Source organism: Marmota monax, unplaced genomic scaffold (assembly GCF_021218885.2).
Source record: "Marmota monax isolate L192 unplaced genomic scaffold, Marmota_monax_Labrador192_F-V1.1 WCK01_AAM20220418_F8-fsc00013, whole genome shotgun sequence".
Lineage (NCBI taxonomy): Eukaryota > Metazoa > Chordata > Mammalia > Rodentia > Sciuridae > Marmota > Marmota monax.
Genome location: NW_026692202.1, coordinates 8,909,346 through 8,932,530, shown reverse-complemented (window position 1 = coordinate 8,932,530; position 23,185 = coordinate 8,909,346). Strand labels below are relative to the sequence as shown.

The 23,185-nt window shown below is 33.2% G+C and overlaps 1 protein-coding gene across 4 annotated transcripts in view; it reads right to left on the bottom strand.

Annotated features, from left to right (window-relative positions):
• Window positions 1–23,185, bottom strand: part of Ascc3 (activating signal cointegrator 1 complex subunit 3) — a 382,235-nt gene that overhangs the window by 243,110 nt on the left and 115,940 nt on the right. The gene's annotated exons all lie outside the window — the stretch shown is intronic.

Genomic DNA, 23,185 nt, shown 5'->3' with positions numbered 1-23,185 from the left:
ACAATTTGTAATGTAAAATAATTTTTTTTGAAAGTAACATATATTGATACGCATTTTTATTTGAAAAAGGTCCAGGAGTAAAAGCAGCCTGAAAAGGAGATTAAAAGAATGCTCATCAGTACTAAGCCTATTCCAATTTAGAAGAAACTACCATTGAAACTCAGTTTTCAAATACTTCCCTTTAATAGCAACTGGTATATACACCACTTACACTAAAAACACACATTTGGTGAAGGGTAACAAATACACATAGCAACCCCAACAGTGGGTCTCTGGAGATAAGGAATTTTGATGCAATAAGTAGGCTCAGGGTTTTTATGTAAACTTCATAAAAGCAGACCATTTAGCATGAAGCTGGAATTATAAATCTATTTACTTTTTGCATAGTGAGCTCTTTGGCTCCTCTAAAAGCAGAGTGGCAGAACAAAAAAATCAGAATTTAGTATCTACTGTGGAAATGGATTAGGAAATAGTCCATCAACAGATGGTTCAAAAAATGCATGAGATAAACAATAAAAACCAAAGTTGTATCTTAGAGTAGTTTTAATTTGCATTTCTCTGATTGCTAGAGATGATGAGCATTTTTTCGTATGTTTGTTGACTGATTGTATATCCTCTTCTGAGAAGTGTCTGTTCAGGTCCTTGGCCCATTTATTGATTGGATTATTTGTTGGGTTTTTTTTTTTGGGGGGGTGCTTATCTTTTTGAGCTCTTTATATACCCTAGAGATTAGAGCTCTATCTGATGTGTGAGGGGTAAAAATTTGTTCCCAGGATGTAGGCTCCCTATTCACCTCACATATTATATCTTTTGCTGAGAAACAACTTTTTAGTTTGAATCCATCCCATTTGTTGATTCTTGGTTTTAATTATTTTACTATAGGCATCTTATTAAGGAAGCTGGGGCCTAGCCCACGTGATGGAGATTAGGGCCTACTTTTTCTTCTATTAGACGCAGAGTCTCCAGTAAGAGTGGCAGCCTTTATGAAGACAAATAACAACCTCCAGTAAGAGTGGCAGCCATTATGAAGACAAACAACAACAAGTGCTAGCGAGGATGCTGGTGGGACTGCAAATTGGTGCAGCCAATTTGGAAAGCAGTATGGAGATTCCTTGGAAAACTGGGAATGGATCCACCATTTGATCCAGCTATTATTCCTCTTCTCGGACTATACCCAAAGGACCTAAAAACAGCATACTATAGGGACACAGCCACATCAATGTTTATAGCAGCACAATTCACAATAGCTAAACTGTGGAGCCAACCTAGATGTCCTTCAGTGGACGAATGGATAAAAAAAAATGTGGCATTTATACACAATGGAATATTACTCAGCAATAAAAAACAATAAGATCATGGCATTTGCAGGGAAATGGATGGCATTAGAGAAGATTATGCTAAGTGAAGTTAGCCAATCCCCAAAAAACAAATGTCAAATGTCTTCTCTGATATAAGGGGGGGTGATTCAAAATGGGGTTGGGATGGAGACCAAGGGAGGAAGATTACCTCTAGATAGGGAATAGGGGTGGGAGGGAGGATGGGAATAGCAAGGATAGTTCAAGAAGTTGGTCATCATTATACAAAATTCATGTATGAAGATGTGAATTTGGTGTCAACATACCTTATATACAAACAGAGATTTGATAAATTGTGGTATAAAGGTGTACTAAGAATTGCAATGCAAAAAAAATTATGAATGTAATGCACTCCTCTATTGTGATGTATGTAAGAAATAATAAAAAAAAAAACAAAGTTGTTCTTAACCAGTAAATCAAACTATAGTGACTGATTATAATCAACAACTAAATTGTGCTTTGCATGGTAAACTGGAATGGGGGCCAAATCACAGTCCTCAACAATTTATTTATTTATTTCATTTTGATATTAGTTTGTCTGTCTTGAAGTCACTGTGGACATGATAATCTTAGTTTTTTAGATCAGGAATGAATAAATTCTTAACAAATACACAATCCTGCTGAACTAGCAATATCATTGCTATCATTTTTTAATGAACTGTCAACTGCAAAATTTAGCAGGTAACATTCTACAGAACAATAAGTAGCAAGCACAACGAAGTAGATTAAACAATGCATATTTAAAGTGTGAAGTACTACAAATCTAAGTGACTTGGCTAACTTAGTAAATTTAAAATGGCAATGATGAGACTACAAATTTTTACAGAAAAATATGCTACTAGAATTAGGTATAAACAGACCTAAAATGAATTTTGAGATCTCAAACATATAAAACATTTACTGGCCATTAATTAATATTTTTTATCACGCTACAATAAATTAAACAGAACTTCTGTGAATATTGACAAAACCAAAACAACACAAGATATGTTATTATAAATACACATAGAAATAACCTACTAACAATCCTTTTTATTAAAAGTCCTTGATTAAAATGAATGTTTTCTCTCATATGTAGAAGCTAGATCAAAATAAGAGAAAGGAAGAAAAGGGGAAAGGGGATCTCATGAATTTAGCAGCAAGGTCAGTAGACTAGAGGAAGGGAATGAGGGATGGGAGGAGGGACAGGGAAAGGAACAGTGGTATGAGTCTGCTCAAACTTTCCTATGTACAAATATGAATATACTACAGTGAACTTCACCTTTAATGTATATCCATAGTGCACTAATTTAAAAAGGTATAAATTATAGAAGGAAGATGAGTAGAGGAAAGGAAATGGGGAAGGGAAGAGGTCAGGTAAAAGAGAAGTACATGGAACTAAACTGGGGAAATTATACTCCATGCTTATTTAGTTATGTCAAAATGACCCCCGTTGTTATGCATAACTAAAATGAACTAATAAAAAATAAATGCCCTTGAGAAATATGCCCATCTGTTAAAAAAAGTAGAAACTCTCCAAAACTAGAAATTAGCGGCACATGAAAATATAAAATAAAGAAGCAATTTTATTAGTAGGAAATATTAAGAAGACTATGAAGTAAACTATTAAATGAATTATTAAATGATAATAATAAATACGAAGCTTGGCTATCTATCTCACCTCAAATTTGGAAGACTGTGTTAGTATTTTCTTATAATTAACTGAATTTCATAGATAATAATGTACCAATTAAATTGTGATATCAAAAATTTCAAACATCAAATATACTACCAAATCTTAAAAATTCTTTCTAGTATTTTGTTTTCTATACTTTCAGCACATTAAGAAGTGGGTTCATTTATCTCACTGTGTCACCACTCTCATTCCCTGAACTAAAATTTCTAGAAAATAAAGTGTTACATTGCTTAATGAATTGAAAATCATGCAAGAGATTTCCATCTGCTCTTGGTTTTAGGCCATAGGTTAACTCAATATTTTTACTGTCAACTTAAATTTCTCTCAGTACATATACTTATTAGTTCCTCAGCAGTGTAAAAATCATTATTTGAAACAGTTACAATTTTAGCTTGTCCACTGGGAAAACGGCATCCTAAAGATATTTACTTACCACCATTATGATAAAAAGTTGGTATATTCAATTTTAAAATGAGCATCAATTTGACAGAAAAACCAAAGAACCTAAGACTTGATAGAATTAATTCATCAGATATTTCACCTAAACATTATTATTAAAAACTTTCCTTACATACTTATATAGTAAAATTACAATACTCAGTTTTCCATGAATGTTTCATAACTGTTCAATTGTTCTTTTCCAAAGGTTAAATATATTCCTTCTTCAGGAGGGAAAGAGAAGAGAAAAACATGAATTTTAATCTGAGTTTTTTAATAATTTTTTTGCATAACCCAATAATTGGACACTACAGCAAACCCTTTATCAAAACACACCAGAGAGGAAGTGTTTCATTGAATGAAAAATGTCATGCATGAATCCAGGTATTCACAGACTTGTCCTAAATAGAATTGTTTGAATTTTGAAGTAAGAATTATGAGAGCAATCACAAAGATCATAAAGCTTCTTGACAAATAATTCCTGTGAAAGGAATGAGTTTTGAGTGTGTATTTTACATTCTGTTCCTTTCTCTCTCAACATATTAATAGGCTTAACTAATCTAATGCTCCTTGAGAAAATGCAAACACTCCAGAGGTAAAAGAGCTGTCACTATATCAACCAGCTAGCAATTACAGGCAGATGATCGGTTCCTACCAGCCAAGCTTTTGAGTTTACCAGAAATTACATTGTTCTTAAATATATTTGCATTCATATTTTCTCCTACAAATGCTTACTGAACATAATAAGATGAAAAAAAAAAGTGATTTGTGCTACCAGAGAGGCTTGATAAAGAGCTGAGCCAGAATGATAAGAAAGCAAGCAAAATAATGTTTGGAGGAGAAAGAAAAATGGTTCTGAGGGAAAAGAATTTTTCTCTGTCTGATCTTTCCTCCTATTTTTTCCTTTCTTTATCTCTCTTTTAGTCAAAGGTCAAGTGTCTTCTCTGATATGAAGAAGCTAATTCAAAATAAAGGGAGGGAGATTAAAAAGAAAAGAAAAAATGAGTCAATGGAACAAAAGTGGGGAGAAGGAATATTATTAAACAGTTATTTAAAGAATTATTTTGACTATCAGTATTTTGTTTGATTGAGGCAGATAGTTATAAATAAAAGATTTAAATTTTTAAATCAAAAGACATACAAGAAATTTAAAAGGTTAAAAGTATAATTTCTTGCCTTTATAATATTTGAAACTATTTCAAAATTTAAAATTTTTGGTACTTAAATCTTAGAAAATTGGAAAAAAAGTCTTATAAACTAAACACATAAATGTCCTTTTTAAAGCAGAATGATAAAATACAGATTACAGCCACTAAAATTCCAGAGTACATTACTACTATACTATTATTTTATGTGCCACTAAGAAGGCAAAATTCTACCACCAAAACTATTTTCAAAATGTATCTTACAACTGATGAAATATGGTACATTTGGTTGGAAAAAATGAAAGGGACCTATTAACTATGCTAAAGAGCAACATTCAGTATATCTTCTGTTGTAAAAATAATTGGAATCATTACCAATTATATTCTCACACTGTAGGTGTAGACCAGGCAACAGACTGCAAGATTTAGAAGTCCATCTCCCTTTTTTAAAACACAATCACATACCTATTCAATGAATAAGCATATAAATTATATGAACGAATTAATTTAAAGACTAAACCTAAAATGTCACATGGTTTAGAGTCTGGAAACGTACATATAATTACAGTTTTACTAACCTCTGAGATACAAATGTCAGTTCTGATTGATATCAACAGCTCCTATAATGAAATCTGACAGACTGCAGATTATACCTGCCCCTTGAGAGTACTACAACAAATCAGTTAGTTCCAACTACTTCCATTTCTGGTTCTCTTATGTTCTTTATTCTCCTATCAATTCACATGCATAAGTGTACAATCACACATGTAAAGCACAAAGTCCTCTCAAAGACCTAGTTATAGTTATTTCAAAGTTGGCAGCCTTCAATTATGAAATGAAAATATAAAAACTAATTGAAAAATACTCAATTTTGAAAGTAATAACAGTACACATTTGTTTGCAAAGCACAGGTTTTTAAAAACTAAAAACTAAAGAACTGCATTTAAAATGAAATTTGGATATTAAAAAAAAACTATGACATTATTTTTAGGTAAAAGTTCATACGTAACATTAAATAAAATGTAATTCAATATGAAAATCCGAAAATTTTGAAGAAACAGAGCATGGAATGCTGTGGTAAGGAGAGAGAAAACTCCCTTAAAACTGAACATTTGGTACTTTCTAGACTATGTGGGTTTGCATCTGGAATATAATTCTTTGTTGTTCTTTTTGTTGCTTAAAAACACTTAGCCACAATGCCAGATAATGCATAGTGAAGTCTAGCCTCATTAGTATATGGTAGTAAAGAACATAATGCTCAGTGTTATGCTTTAGGTATGAAGCATTCCCCAAAAGCTCATGTAAATGCAAGAAAGTTCAGAGGTGAAACAGATTATGAGAGGTGTACCTAATCAGTTCATTAATCCACTGATATGGATTAACTGAATGACACGTTTAAGCAGGTAGTGTATGGCTAAAGGAGAGAGGTCACTGGGGAGGTACCTTTTGTGTTTCTTCCCTGGTGAGTAGGGCTCGCTCTGTTTCCAGGTTGCCATATCCTGCGAACCATGATGTTGTACCTCGATGTATGCCTAGAGTTATGGAGTTAGCAGACTACGAATTGAACCTTTGAACTCATAAGCCAAAATAAAATTTCCTCCTCTAAATTGTTCTTATCAGGTCTTTTGGTCACAGTGAAGCAAAGCTGAATAAAACATGTGGTTACCCTAAAACTGAATTAATTAGATATAACTAAGGAAACTACAAAATTGTTTACATTTCTGTGTGTACAACCCACAAAGACTTGCCTTCACAATTCTAACTGCTGGGTTATAATACCCCAGGATTTTATTCCATTCAAGTTTCATAGAGCAGGCATCTCCCAACTTGCAAAGCTTCCTGTTGACATTCAAAAAGTAAGGTTGCCACTGAGGGGTAATTAACTTGTAGCAACATGTCCTTTGGTGACTTTTAATCTATACAATCAGGATATAGTTTATAGAGAACAGATTTCCTTGAGTTTACATACTCTGTGAAAGTGGGAAAAGAACCCAGAAAACTCCTCTTAAATGACTTTATTCAAAAATAATATATTTATCCCAAGAACAATCAGTCAAAAATTTGGGTCTACCTTTGGGAAAGAGAAACAGAAAATAGGAGGAGTCTCAAACTTTACAAATTATGGCAGGATAAAAGCTAATGAAATTGAAGGCAACTTAAGGAAATAGATGTTTTTGTGGTTCCTTATTGATCCATTATTTTTGTTATTTGAATCATTTTATTGAACATAAGAAAAGAACGAAGGCAGGACATATATACCATCAAATTACAATTTAGCATAATCCAAAGAAAGCTTCCTGATGGAAGTTTTGACTAATTTAATAAATGTTCTAAGGTATGTGTCTATGATTAGTTAAAAAAAAAAAAAAAAAGCTAACCAGAATTTTAGAGATTTATACTTTTAGGAGGAAAAGCAAGAGAAATGTGCTCCAAAATATTTCATACAATATCATGAAATGCAAAAGTCATCTACAGTTCAAGGTGTTGAGAGCCTCCGCGGGCTGTGTGTGGACTGTGTTGCACATTATACCTAGTGAACAGGATAATTACACATATCAGTATCCAAAATATAAAACTGTGTCTGGGAACTTACAGTGGACATTTCCTCTGGTTGACTGCCCAGAGACATTGTGAATTTCTATTCAGCTCTGCCATGTCCCACACAGCACAAGAGTAGGGTGACCTGCTGTAGTAACACAGCCCCTCTGAAATGGGTATGATTTTCCAAGATGCCAATCAACCTGCTGTTTGCAAGAGGTCAGAAAGCAAGACTCCACCCTTGAAATCTTATCTCTGCCTTTGATGCACACCTTTAAATAAACCATGGGAGCCATTTTCTTTTTGTCTAGCTCCAGCTCCTCTATGGACTGAACCTATCAGGACTCCATCTTTAAAACTATCCTTCTGACTCTTTTTCTTCGTTAATTATTCCAGACTTTAATTTCTCAGGAGGCTTATCCCTCTGAGCAGGCAAGAATTCCCTGGTAAGGTGCTGGACACCCCACAATAGAAGGGACCCGTGCCAACTGCCACTGCCTCTGTTTCAAGCCCAAGGTTTACACTACTTACAGTGTGATGACAGTGTATCATCAAGTGAAAGCATACATTTTCCTGCATTTTTCTACATTCTCTTCCATTTCCTACAATCTAACAAAGTTAGAATACTGAAAAAGAGATTAAAAAAAAATGATTTGTTATTGGTTTTTAAATGGATTAACAGAAACTTACAGTCAAATGGGGGCTAGAAAACTGTTTTTGTTTTTTTTAAAGGAGAAAGAATAAGCTAATACAGTATCTGTGATTGAGTATAAAACTCAAAAGCTTTAAGCTTTCTTGACACATAGTTAAAAAAGAAAACCTGCCCCTGCACAAAATGGCAAAATAGAGGAGGTTGTTTTCCTGGCTGCTCCCTAGCATGAAATCAAGAAATCAGATAGGCAACTTTTCAGCAAGGTGGGTGGGGGGAAAAGGGGGGGGGTATTTTACAGGGAGTTAATACTGGACTTTCAAAGCAGATCAGAGACTCAGGAAGTTGGATATAAGAAAATAAGGAGGAAATCACCAGCAACACTGCTTGCACCTCCACAGTAGTCCTCCTGTAAGCAAAGTGGAGGGATAAGAACCCACATTCTTAGGAGGCCTGTGGCACATTTGGGTATGCAGAGATCAGAGATCAAAGACAACGCCATGCTGTATACTATCCTTGTGCAGGACAGGAACCATGACTATCTTGGCTGTCCACAGACAGAGAAAGGAGCCATTTTTGTAGCTGCACCATGGGCCCATGGGCGGAGGGGAGCAGCTGTGGGGACTGACTTCTGGCAAATTTAAGCTGGGTTCAAAGTACAGGCTTGGAGAACCCTCACCACACAACATAGAAAGTGCCTAAATAACCAGGAGGTCAGATGCAAAAAGGGGTTTTCATGGGAGAGTACAGGTCATTGAAACACAACTGACAATCCCACCCCCAACTCCCTCCAGTCCTGCCTATTGCAGGACCAGCTGGGAGGGACAAGCTCAGCCTGGTGGGGAGAGGAGTGATTTGAGTTTGGAGACTGAATCCGAGTTTGTAGGTAACAAAAGAGATAAATGATTTGTTCCTCCCTTCAAGAGTGGAACCCAGGGTTTCCCAGCATGGACAGGCAATTGCTGGGTCCTAGAGGAGAGCTGATTTAAAATCTTCAGACTCAATGAAGAACAAAGAGACTACCCAGGCCTAAATCCCACCTCCAGGAGCTGTGCCTACAAGATCTCCTCTCTCACTCTGGCAACTACACCCCGAGGGAGGAGCAGACATCATACACCAGCCCATTCCACCTAACATTGCTGAGAAGGGAAGCCAAGAAATTTTCAACTCCAACTGAAACAATTCTTTATATTTTCATTGAGAACCTTTTGTTTCTTCTTCTTCATTTCTCTGATTAATTGTGAATGAATGACTAATGGACACTTTTACATATTTGTCTCTTTTTATCACTTCTATAATTTTTTGAAGGCAGTTATCATTAATGGCTCAGTCTTTTGAGGGCTACGATATTTGATTACTATATTTCAGTTTTATTTTACATTCTATTATTTATTTTTTTATTTTTTCTTTTATGTACCAGAAATTGAACTAAGGGGCACTTAACCACTGAGCCACATCCCCAATCCTTTTTTGTATTTTATTCAGAAACAGGGTCTCATTGAGTTGCTTAGCACCTGACTAAATTGCTGAGGCTGACTTTGAACTCACGATCCTTCTGCCGCAGCCTCCCAAACCACTGGGATTATAGACGTGCACCACTATACCTGGCTTAATTTTTTATGTATATTTTCTCTCCTGCTCCCTCATAATCTTCACATCCTATATCTCTTCTGTTCTCTCAGTTTTTAAAATTATCCCCATTTTTGAAATTGTGAAACCTTTTGCAAATGTACTTTTTTTCCTGTGGGCAATAACTGATCACATCATTTCTGTTCATTGTGCCAATGAACACAGAAGAAGTTGTAGCAGGAACTATTTGGTTTAAAGCTGTATATTGCTTGAATGGGTTGTTGTTATTATTTGTCTTCCCTAAAACTATGAAATACTGGAAAGCTTCAGAGAAAGTATAAGTCCACAGGGTAGAAACTCTACAGCCTCAGATTCCTATCTTTAAGTAGGCAGGCACACAAACAACATGAAAAAGCAAGGGAACAAACTGCACTAACAAACCAACATAATTCAATAACAGAATCCATATACAACACAGTGGAAGAAATGTTCACAGTTAAACTCATCTGTGCGGTATAGAAAGATAGAAGAAGAGATGTCAGAGAGAAAATATAGGAAGTGAGAGATCACTTCAATAAAGTGATAGAGGAGATTCTGAAAAAAGAAATCAAACAGTCAAGCAGAAATTCTAAAATAAAAGAATCAATAAAACAAATTAAAAATTCAATGGAAAATATCACTAGCAGACTAGAACACTTGGAAAATAGTGTTTTAGACAATGAAGAGAAAATATATAACCTTGAAAATACAGCTGAATACAGACAAAAGATGTTAAGAGACCATGAACAGAAATTCTAAGAAACATGGGATAACACAAAAAGACCAAACTTAAGATATACTAGGATAGATGAAGGCTCAGAGATAAAACCAAAGGAATGCACAATATTTTCAATGAAATAAAATCAGAAAAATTTCCAAACCTCAGGAAACAAATGGAAAATAAAATATAGGAGGCTGACAGGATCCCAAATATACAAATTTAAAACAGACTCACAACAGCATATTATCATGAAAATGTCTATTATTACTGTGTGTATATATGTGAATGCATGACCAATGTGATTCTGCAACCTGTATACTCAGAAAAATGAGACATTATATCCCATCTGATTCAAATGTATGGTATGACAAGGTCATTGTACTGTCATGTGTAATTAATTAAAACAAATAAAAATAAATAAAAAATTTTTAAAAAGTTAAAGAATTATAGATTTTTATTGGTGCAATAACACATTAGAATAGAACTTCCTCTAACCTTATTAAACAGTCATTTTGAATCAGCAAAAAATATTAAAGAATACAATTAAAATATCAAAAAAAAAAAAAAAAGAAAGAAAATGCCTAACATAATTAGGATAAACCTTTAAAGGCTATCTGAGAAAAATAACAGGTCAAATTTAAGGAAAAATCACAATGCAGGCTCTCAAAGATAGGAAGTTTTGTAATAATATAGGCCAAACTCTGAAAGAAAATGGATGCCACCAAAAACACAATACCCGGCAAAATTAAGCTTCAGAATTGACAATGAAATAAAAACATTTCATGATAAACCCAAGTTAAAAGAATTCACAACTAGAAGATATGCTCTACAAAACATACTAAACAAAATATTTCATCAAGGAAAATGAAAACCAGCAAATGAAGGGACTACACTAGAAGAACAGTCATAGGAGAAACAAATTCAAATTATAAACCAGTAATAAATCAAAATGAAAGGAAATAAAAATCACTTCTCAATAATAAAACTGAATGTAAATGGCCTATACTCATCAATCAAAAGACACAGTGTTGGTCTGGGGTTGTGGCTCAGTGTTAAGAGTGCTTGCCTGGCAGGTGTAAGACTACCAACCAGAATATTTCACTGTAACAGTGGAAAATTTTAAGCACTACTTCATTCTCAGTACCACATATAAATAAATAATAAAGTTCCATCAACAAATAAGAAATAAGATACAGACTGGCAGATTGGATTAGTAAACAAGATTCCAACAATATGCTGTCTTGAAGAGACCTCAGGACATCCACAGATTGAAGGTAAAAAGATGAGAAAAAAACTTACCATTCACTGGATAAAGCAACTGTGGTATATATACACAATAGAATATTACTCAGCATTAAAATAGAATAAAATCATGCCATTTGCAAGTAAATGGATGAGGTAAAGAGGCTCATGCTAAATGAAGTAAGTCAATTCCCAAAAAAACAAAGGTTGAATTTTTCTCTGATAAGTGGATATTGATCCATAATGGGGGTAGGGGAGGAAGCATGCAAGTAATGGAGGAACTCAAAATAAGGATGGGAGGAGAAGGAATGGGGCATAGGTATATGTGTGAAGACACAAATGGTGTGACTCTACTTAGTGTACAACCAGAGAAATGAAAAATGGTGCTCCATATGTGTACTATGAAATGAATTCTGTTGTCATGTATAACAAATTAGAACTAATTAATTAATTAAAAAACTTAGCATTCACATGGATCTTGTAAATAAGCAGGGGTTTCTATCCTCATATCAGATAAAGTGGATTTCAAGCCAACGTTAATCAGAAGGGACAAAGTAGTACACTTCAGACTGCTTAAGGAAATTATACATCTACAGACATAACAATCATAAATATTTATGCACCAAACAATGAAGCAACTAAATACGTCAAACAAACCCTTCTCAATTTCAGGAATCAAATAGACAACAAAATAATACTGGGTGACTTTAACACAACTCTCTCATCACTAGATATGTCTACCATACAAAAACAAAACAAGCTACAGAACTGAAAAACACAATTAATAATTTAAACTTACGAAACATATATAGAATATTTCATCCATCAATGACTTACTATACTTCTCAGCAGCACATGAATCATTTTCTAAACAGAGCATATCTTAGGCCACAAAACAACTCCTAGCAAATAAAAACAGACAGACATAATAACTTATATTTTATCAGATCATAATGGAATAAAATTAGAAATGAATGATAAAATAAAAAATAGAAGCTGCACTAACACCTGGAGACTAAATACCATGTTAATGAATGACCAATGGATAAAAATTCAAGGTTGAAAGTTAAAAAATGCTTAGAGGTAAATGAGAATAGGAATACAACATATTACACTCTCTGACAAGTTGGTTCTTTAAAAAAATAAATTTGATAAAACCTTAGCAAAGCCAACTATGAGAAAGAGGGAAAAAACATAAATACTAAAATCCGTGATGAAAAAGAAAATATTATCATGGAAAATACTCAGGCAAGTATTTTATCATAGAGGATTATCAGAAATTATTTTGAAATTTATGCTCCAATAAAATAGAAAATCTTAAAGACAAAACCAAATTTCTAGAGACATATGACCTCTCCAAACTGATTCAGAATGACACAGAAAATTTAAACAGCTCAATATCAAGCAATGAATTAGAAGATGCCATCAAAAGCCTCCCAACAAAGGAAAAGTCCAGAATGAAATGGATGCTTACCCAATTTGTACCAGACCCACAAAGAACAACTCACACCAAAACTCTTCAAATTATTCCATGAAGTATAAAACCTTTTCAAACTCATTCTATGAAACTAGTATCCTCCTGATACTAAAACCAGACAAAGACACATCAAGAAAACAAAAGTTCAGACCAATATCCCTGATTAATATAGATATAAAAATTTTAATAAAATAATAGCAAATCATATACAAAATGTATTTAAAAGATATTGCACCAAGACCAAGTGGGGTTAATCCCATGGATGCAAGGTTGTTTCAACACATGGAAATCAATAAATGTAATTCACCACATCAATAGACTTAAAAGATGAGAATCACATGATTATCTCAATAGATGCAGAAAAAGCTTTTGACAAAATAAAGCATCCATTCATGTTCAAAACACAAAAAGAATTACGCATAGAAGGAACATACTTCAACACTGTAAAGGCTATATACATTAAACTCATAGCCAACATCATCCTAAATGGTGAAAAATTGAAAACATTCCTTCAAAAAACTGAAATAAGACAGGCTGCCCTGTTTTTTTCACGTCTATTCAACATAGTGCTGAAAACTATAGCCAGAGGTATTAGGGAAAAGAAAGAAATTAAATGGATATGAATAGGAAAAGAAGAGCTCAAACTGTCTCTATTTGCAAAAAGAATAATCCTATATTTAGAAGACCCAAAAACTGCACCAGAAAACATTTAGAACTCATAAACAAATCCAGTGAAATAGCAAGATATAAAATTAACATGCATAAATTAACTGCATTTCTATAAACCAATGATGAATCAGCTGAAAGAGAAATTAGAAAAACTGTCCTAATTCACAACAGGTTAACAAAAAAAAAAAAAAAAAAAAAAAAAACCTTGGGAATCAATCTATCAAAACAGGTGAAAGACCTCTATAATAAAAACTACAGAACACTAAAGAAAGAAATTTAAAAAAATGTTAGAAGATGCAAAAATCTTCCATGTTCTTGTACAGACAGAATTAATATTGTCAAAACAGCCATACTACCAAAAGTACTATACAGATTTAATACAATTCCTATTAAATTCCCAATGACAGTCTTCATAGAAACAGAAAAAGCAATCATGAAATTCACTTGGTAAAATAAGAGACCCAGAATAGCCAAAGAAATCCTTAGCAAGAAGAGTGAAGCAGGAGGCATCACAATACCAGACCTTACACTACTTTACAGAGCCAAAGTAATAAAACATGGCATGGCATTGGCACCAAACCAGAGACCCTGTGCCTACTATAAGAAACTGTAAGCTCAACTCTCCATGATGTTGGCTAAGGAACCAAATTCCTCAACAAGATTCCAGAAGCATAAGCAAAATCAAGAATCAATAAATAGGAAAATATCAAACTAAAAAGCTTCTTTAGCAAAAGAGGCAATTAAAAAAAAAAAAAAACGTGAAGAGGGAGCCTACAGAATGGGAGAAAATCTCAAAGACACCTGTACTTCTGATATAGCATTAATCTCCAGTATATATACAAAACTCAAAAACTTAATAGCAAAAAACCCAAATAACCCAATCAGTAAATGGGCAAAAGAATTGAAATTAGGCACATCACAGAAGAAGAAAAATAAATGGCCAACCAATGTGTGAAAAAAATTTCAACATCTCTAATAATTACAGAAATGCAAATTAAAACTACTTGAGATTGCATCTCACTCCAGTCAGAATGGCAATTATGAAGAATATGACTAACGATAAATATTGGTGAGCATGTGAGAAAAAAGGTACATTCATACATTTCTGGTGGGAATGCAAATTGGTGCAACTATTCTAGAAAGCAGTATGGAGATTCCTCAGAAAACTTGGAATGGAACCACCCTATCACCCACTTATCCCACTGTCAGCATACACTCAAAGGACTTAAAATCAGCATACTATATTGACAGTCACATCAATGTTTATAGCAGCTCAATTAACAATAGCTCAGTTACAGAACCAACTTATGTGCCCTACAACCAATAAATGAATAAATAAAATGTGGTATAAATACACAATGGAATATCATTCAGTGATAAAAAGAATGGAATTATGGCATTTGCTGTTAAATGGATGGATATGGAGATATCATGCTAAGTGAAATAAGCCAATCCCCCAAAAATAAAGGCTGAAGGTTCTCTTTGATATGTGGATGCTAACACACAATAAGGTGGTGTTGGTCGGGGGCAGAATTTCACTGGATTACATAAAAAGGAATGAAGAAAAGGATTGGGGTAAAAGAAAAACAAAAAGGACTACTGAGTTAAACAATGCCCTCCAAGTAGCCCCTCAGATAATGCACGCCTTGGACTGGTTCTATAAGGCTGTTTATGTAGCATCTATAGAAGAAATAGAAGGCATAATCCTACAATGTAACTTGAGAAGAGCAATTCTCCAGAGTTCTGAACAATATTTTCCTTCCATACTGTTTTCTGACAGTCTTCCTTGATATAGGGTTAAAACTCAAGAGAAACTGTGCTACAACCTGCCCTTAGCCTAACTGTGAAAAATTCCTCTGCAAAATAGAATGGGATGCTATCATTAGGGCCCCATGCTTCCAGCAGCCACTGGGGTTATGAAATAGGCTCAAACCATCTGAGAAATGATCCATTCTCTCAAAATAGCTAAAACGTAGGATGTTATTTTTAATCACAAATAAATTATAAGTATTTGAAGTGAGAGATATGCTAATTAGCCTGATTTAATCATTCCACAACATATACCTGTATCAAAACACCACATTATATTAGTATGTTAATAAACAATTTAATTTAAAAAAAAAAAAGAAAAATCTGTTCTAGGACTACTCAGTTGGGAAAACAGCAGTTGGATCCCTTCCTCACTCTTCATACTAAAATAAATCCCAAAAAACCTTTCTTATCCTGAAATGTGGCAGACATTTTCCTTCTCTTTATTAACCTCCCTATTCAGAATGATACATCACAAAGGAAACATTAAGAAATAAGCATTACAAATTACCCTTGGACCAGTTTTCTAACTAGACTTGTTAATGTAACTAGAGAAAATTAAAGTTGGTTAGCTTCATCATCTATTCTAGGTCATTAACTGCCAATTCACTTACCTGTATACCAAACTTCTTTTTATTGGTTCAACACTGAAAGCTATAGGATAACATTAAACAACCAAAAACAGATAAAAGAAATACTTAAAGCTGAGATATACTACCCAGCAACAATCATTAGCTTTTCAAAAATTTAAAATATTTTTGAGAATTTAACAGAAAAAAACTACATATTTTACAGATTCTATAATTATAAAAGACCACAGAGATAATAATCTACTTATTACTTTTGAATACATGTTATAGTTCTAAGATAGACAAGCAATCTTTCAAAATCAAACTATACTATGTGTGGTTAGTGAGTTTCTGTCTTATACTGGTGGCAAGGTTTTCCTAAAACTTGATAAATAACTAGGAGACTTAGGATGGAACTACTAGGTATTTGACATTTACTTTTATTTTTACTTCATTGTTTATAGGAAAACTGCATAAATCTTAAGAACTCTGTGTATTGTATAACGGTCCTATCATAAAAGATAATATAATTACTCAGAAGAAAAAAGTAACAAGCTTTCCGTTGGCTCTTAGCTTTTATTAAGTTAGCACCATAAACATTGTAAGCAACATTCTTGAACTTGTTTAAAATAAATTATCTAATTACTTTTCCACTTTTTCTTAAAGTCCATAAGAATATGAAACAATCATATGATAAAAAACTAAATGTTCATGTTAAATGAAACAAAATTAAAAAGAAACCATGAATAGGTTATTACCTCCAATCCTCCAATATTATGAAGTAAAATATTTTCCTACAAAGGCATACTCACAGAATAAGCAATATTTCTTTTTATTTTTTAAGGAAATCAAAATAATTAAGATTCTTGAATAACTAAAGTATATTCTAAGAAACATGTCAACTTTGGTGACTAACACAATACATAATTTGCATTCACTAAACAGCATTTTTGTGATCCGATTTCTTTTTTTTTTTTTTTTTGATTTTTCACAAAGTTCTAAGTCAATTAAAGACAGATAACCATTTAAAAAATTATTCTAGAATAGGTATGCATAAATGTATAAATAAAATGAAACCTTCTGTTTACAGCTTTTACACAAATGAACTCATAGACCTAAATGAAAAATATAAAACTATGCAACATCTAGAAGCAAGTATATAGGAGAAATCATCTAGAAGTAAATATATAGCAGAAAATATATATGCTGACATGGCCATGTTCACTAAAGAATTTTCTGATATCCATTAAGTTGTATTTTATAAAATTTAAATTTTTTTCTTTGTGACAAATACTATTTTTAATTTATATGTGACATCAGAATGCATTACAATTTTAATTACACAAATAGAGCAAAATTTGTCATATCTCTGTATACAAAATATATTCATACCAATTCGTGTTTTCATACATGTACGTTGGATAATAATGTCCATCGCATTCTACCATCATTTTGAGTCAGTCCCATTAATTGATTCTTGAATTTAATTCTTGCGCCAAAGGAATCTTATTAAGGAAGTTGAGGCCTAATTCCATATGATGGAGATTAGGACCTACTTTTTCTTCTATTAGACGCGGGGTCTCTGGTTTTATTCCTAAGTCCTTGATCTATTTTGAGTTGAGTTTTGTGCATCATGAGAGATAAGGGTTTAATTTCATTTTGTTGCACATGAATTTCCAGTTTTCCCAGCACAACTTGTTGAAGAGGCTATCTTTTATCCAATTCATGTTTTTGGCAACTTTGTCTAATGTAAAAGATATAGTAATTTTGTGGGTTATTTTTTGTGTCCTCTATTCTGTACCATTTGTCTACCCATCTGTTTTGGTGCCTATACCATGCTGTTTTTGTTACTATTGCTCTGTAGTACAGTTTAAGTTCTGGTATAGTGATGCCCCCTGCTTCACTCTTTCTGCTAAGGATTGCTTTAGCTATTCTGGGTCTCTTATTTTTTCAGATGAATTTCATGATTGCTTTTCCTATTTCTATGAGGAATATCATTGGTATTTTGATCAAAATTGCATTAAATCTGTATAGTTCTTTTGGTAGTATGGTCATTTTGATACAATTAATTCTGCCTATCCAAGAACAAGGTAGATCTTTCCATGTTCTAAGGTCTTCTTTGACTTCTTATTTTTTTAGGGTTCTATAATTTTCGTTACTTAGATCTTTCACCTCTTTCATTAAATTGATTCCCAAGTATTTTATTTTTTTAGGCTACTGAAAATGGGGTAGTTTTCCTTGTTTCCCTTTCTGAGGATTTGTCACTGATATACCGAAATGCCTTTGATTTATGGGTGTTGATTTTATATCCTGATACTGTGCTGAATTAATTTACTAGTTCTACAAGTTTGCTGGTGAAACTTTTAGGGTCTTCTAGGGATAGAATCATATCATCAACAAATAGTGCCAATTTGAGTTCTTCTTTTCCTATGTGTATGGCTTTAATTTCTTTAGTCTGTCTAATTGCTCTGGCTAGTGTTTCAAGAACTATGTTAAATAGAAGTGGGGAAAGAGGGCATCCTTATTCCAGTTTTTAAGGGAATGTCTTGAATATTTCTCTATTCAGAATGATGTTGGCCTGGGTCGATTTCTTTTTTTTAATTATTTTTTACATAGACAGCAGAATGCATTACAATTTATATTACACACATAGAGCACAATCTCTGGATGTATACAAAGTAGATTCACACCAATTCGTGTCTTCATACATGTACTTTGGATAATGATGTCCATCACATTCCACCATCCTTTCTATCCCCCTGCCCACTCCCTTCCCCTCCTACCCTATCTAGAGTTCATCTATTCCTCCCATGCTCCCTCTCCCTATCCCACTATGAACCAGGCTCCTGAAATCAGAGAAAACATTCAGCATTGTTCTTTTAGGATTGGCTAATTTCACTTAGTATTATCTTCTCCAACGCCATCCATTTACCTGCAAATGCCATGATTTTATTTTTTTAATTGCTGAGTAATATTCCATTGCGTATATATGTCACATTTTTTTATCTATTCATCTACTGAAGGACATCTAGGTTGGCTCCACAGTTTAGCTACTGTGAATTGTGCTGCTATAAACATGATGTGGCTTTGTCCCTGTAGTATGCTGTTTTTTTTTTTTTTTAAGAGAGAGAGAGAATTTCAATATTTATTTTTTTTTAGTTTTTCGGCGGACACAACATCTTTGTTTGTATGTGGTGCTGAGGATCGAACCCAGGCCGCACGCATGCCAGGCGAGCGCTACCACTTGAGCCACATCCCCAGCCCCTAGTATGCTGTTTTTTAAGAACTTTGGGTATAGGCCGAGGAGAGGGATAGCTGGGTCAAACGGTGTTTCCATTCCCAATTTTCCAAGAAATCTTCATATTGCTTTCCATATTGGCTGCGCCAACTCGAAGTCCCACCAGCAATTTACGAGTGTACCTTTTTCCCCACATCCTTGCCAACACTTATTGTTGTTTATATTCATAATAGCTGCCATTATGACTAGAGTGAGATGAAATCTTAAAGTAGTTTTGATCTACATCTTTCTAATTGCTAGAGATGATGAACATTTTTTCATATATGTTTATTGGTTATATATCCTCTTCTGAGAAGTGTCTGTTCAGGTCCTTGGCCCATTTATTGATTAAGTTATTTGTTCTTTTGGTGTTTAGCTTTTTAAGTTCTTTATATATCGTAGAGATTAGTGCTCTATTTGATGTGTGAGGGGTAAAAATTTGTTCCCAAGATAGAGGCTGTCTATTCACTTCATTGATTTTCAGCAAAAGAAACATTTTAGTTTGAATCCATCCCATTCATTGATTCTTGATTTTAATTCTTGCACTATAGGAATCTTAAGTTGGGGCCTAATGCAACATGATGAAGATTAGGGCCTACTTTTTCTTCTTTTAGATGCAGGGTCCCTGAATTAATTCCTAGGTCTGTGATCTACTTTGAGTTGAGTTTTGTGCATGGTGAGAAATAAGGGTTTAATTTCATTTTGTTGCACATGGATTTCCAGTGTTCTCAGCACCATTTGTTGAAGAGGCTATCTTTTCTCCAGTGCATGTTTTTGGCACCGTTGTCTAATATAAGATAATTGTAATTTTGTGGGTCAGTATCTGTGGCTTCTTTTCGGTACCATTGGTCTACCAGTCTGTTTTGATTCAAATACCATTATGTTTTTGTTACTATTCTTCTGTAGTATAATTTAAGGTCTGGTATAGTGATACAACCTGCTTCACTCTTTCTGGTAAGGATTGTTTTAGCTAGTCTGGGTCTCTTATTTTTCCAAACAAATTTCATTATTGCTTTTTCTATTTCTATGAGGAAAGCCATTGGGATTTTTATTTGATCACTAGACAGCTTTTTTATACATCAAAAATAGTAAGTAGTTCTTTCTCCCCACTCCAAGCCAAAGAACAACAAAGGGTTAAAAATAATTTATACACAGGACTTTATTTCTTTACGAAAGTATTTTAATATATAAGTAGCTATTATATCTTGCAAAACTAAAATTAGTCAATAACTAACACTAAGAATTTGGATATGGTTTCAGATAATTTGCAACTTACTTATTAATAAAAATAATGAGATATTCTTCAAAATAGAACTCTCACTATTTCTTAATGGCATGTCTTTAAGGCAGAAAACAGTTGTTCTTGCAAGTAATATCTACATTTCATCAGGGAATATTAAAAGTGGTAGATTTTCATTCATTATGTACAAATCCATATTAGACCTGTTCTAAATGATTCATTCTTCTTAGAGATAAAACTTTTACATAGTTTCCATTCCAAAATTTTAGATAACTCTCAATTAAAATAAGGTTTAAAACTTTCACATTAGTCTTTACTTATTTAACTACATAAAATTGGAAATGTAAAAAGAAAAAAAGTAGAGCATTCAAAATGTTTAGATTACTAAGAACTGAAAATCACGACTGATATCAGAAGTAATTCACATTTATGCAGTTACTTAAAAAAATCAAAGTCAAGACTCACCACTGAGATACAAAAGAATATTCTTACTGCCTTTTATTATGATTCTGAAATTTGTACTATTAAAAACAAATCCTAATGCCTGACAAATATGTTAATGAGGTACTTACTAAGCTAAATTTATGCCTCAGAATACTTAGATATTTCATCATTAAGACTTTGGGTTTTTCAACTGGTTTTTAAAAACTCTATCTACACTAGACTGGGGATGGAGTTGAGTGGCAGAACACTTGCCAGGTGTGTGTGAGAACCTGGGTTCAATCCCCAGCATGGGAAAAAAAAAAAAAAGATTCATCCCTAAAAATTATATTTACACTTAAGCACCTTGGTGAACTATAAACTTTCAAAAAAATCATCCATAACTGATTTATGAGAGAGGTATATAATATAGAAATGAGCAAGATAATGGTTTTATCCTGGATGAACTTAAATTATAATGGAAGAGGCTGAGACTTTCACAAAATCTATAAGTTAAAATGTATTGTTCTGTACTTACAGAAAGATACACTACAAATCATTTTTCTCATGTCTTAGTTTTTTATTCCACACTTTCACAAGCAATTTAAATTTCTTTTGTTTATAATTCTTCAAAACAAAAAAGAATAGTGGGTAAGGGATGAAGGGGTTAAAGATGTAAGTAAGCTATAAAACAATGCAATATATTCCAGAGCAAAGTATAATCGATACAGAAATATGGCAACTTTAGTGACAAAATATGTAACATAAAGAGACTTGGACTGGAGTACAAGCTGGTTTCTAATCTGCTATGTATGAAAATACAGGTCACTTGATTAAAAAAACATTAAAATTAATTTTATAACAACAAATTATAAAACGTCAAATTGATAAATATTTTAATTCCCAGTTTTTATTTTGAAATATATTAAAATGTTGGGGTTCTATGTTTACTTTGCCATCCTTATTGTTTTACCTACTAGTTTCCCAAAACTTTACAGAATTTTGTTTCCTGGTCTCAACAAAAAAATTTGGGAGAGATTTAAGATTTAAATGTAGAAAACAAACTTTAAATCTATCAGAAGAAAAATACAGGAGTTCATAAACTTGGTATAAACTAGGAATTCCAAGAAAACATAATAAAACAAAAAAGGTACAAACCATAAAGGAGTTGATAAATTTGACTACCTTACAATTAGTCTGTATGGCAAGAGCAGATGGAGTTGGCACACTTCATCTTATTCTTTCTTATTACATCTAAAAACTCTAGAGAAAATGGATGAAATGGATGGACATCAGAAAGCTCTAAAAAGTGGAAATGAAGTAGGACTACATGAAGACCTCAGGACTCAAGAAAAGAACTGGCAGTGAGTAGCTGGCTTTGCTTTCTTTGCTGCCTATATATCCCAGACTGACAAAGCAGCTTAAAGCTCAGAATGTCAATGAAGTGGTACTCACTCCTGAAATAAAACAAAAAATATAGAAAAACAACAATAACAAGATGAGACTGCTCTCTGTATACAAAGGCAAAGACAGGACAAACCCAATAAACACAATCTTTGTGACAAGAGCCAAAAACCATAAAAGAAAACAGTGGTCCTTCCCCAACTGTGTGCAGATACTGGCACTGCGGGATAGGAATAGGTACAGAGTCCTAACCACTGTCTCACCTAGGTAGTAACAAGTAATAAGATTTAAATAGAAACTAGACCTTGATAATAAAACTAATACTGAAAAGATCCCACAATCAACTTAAAATAATGTTTACCAAGAATCAGGAAAATCTCAACTCAGAAGAAACACACAGTAGATGCCAATATGAGAGACAAAGATTTTGGAAAAATATGACAAGACTTTTAAGGTACAAAGACAAAAGGTATAAAAAGTCTTCAAGGATCCTTCAAATACCCTTGAAACAAATGAGAAAATAAAATGTCTCATCAAAGAAAAACAAATATTAAAAAAAATAGAAGTTTAGAGTTGAAAAATTCAATAACCTAAATTAAAAACTCATTAAAGTGCTCAAGAGCAAAATGTAGGTAATAGAAGAAACAATGAACTAAAAAAGAGATTAATAGAGGGCTGAATGTAGCTCAGTGGCATAGCATCTGCATCACATTCGCATAGCCCTGGGTTTGACACCCAGTTCCAAAAGACAAAAAAAAAAAAAAAAAAAAAAATTAACCCCACCAAGAAAAAATAAAAAAAAGAGCAATAGAAATTATCCAAACTGAACAACAGAAAGAAAAAGAAAGCTCTCGATCCTGTGGGACAACATTAAAAGATCTAATAGACTTGTAAATGAGTTCAATAAGCAAAGAAGAGAGGGTGATGGATTCAAGAAATAAAGGCTCAA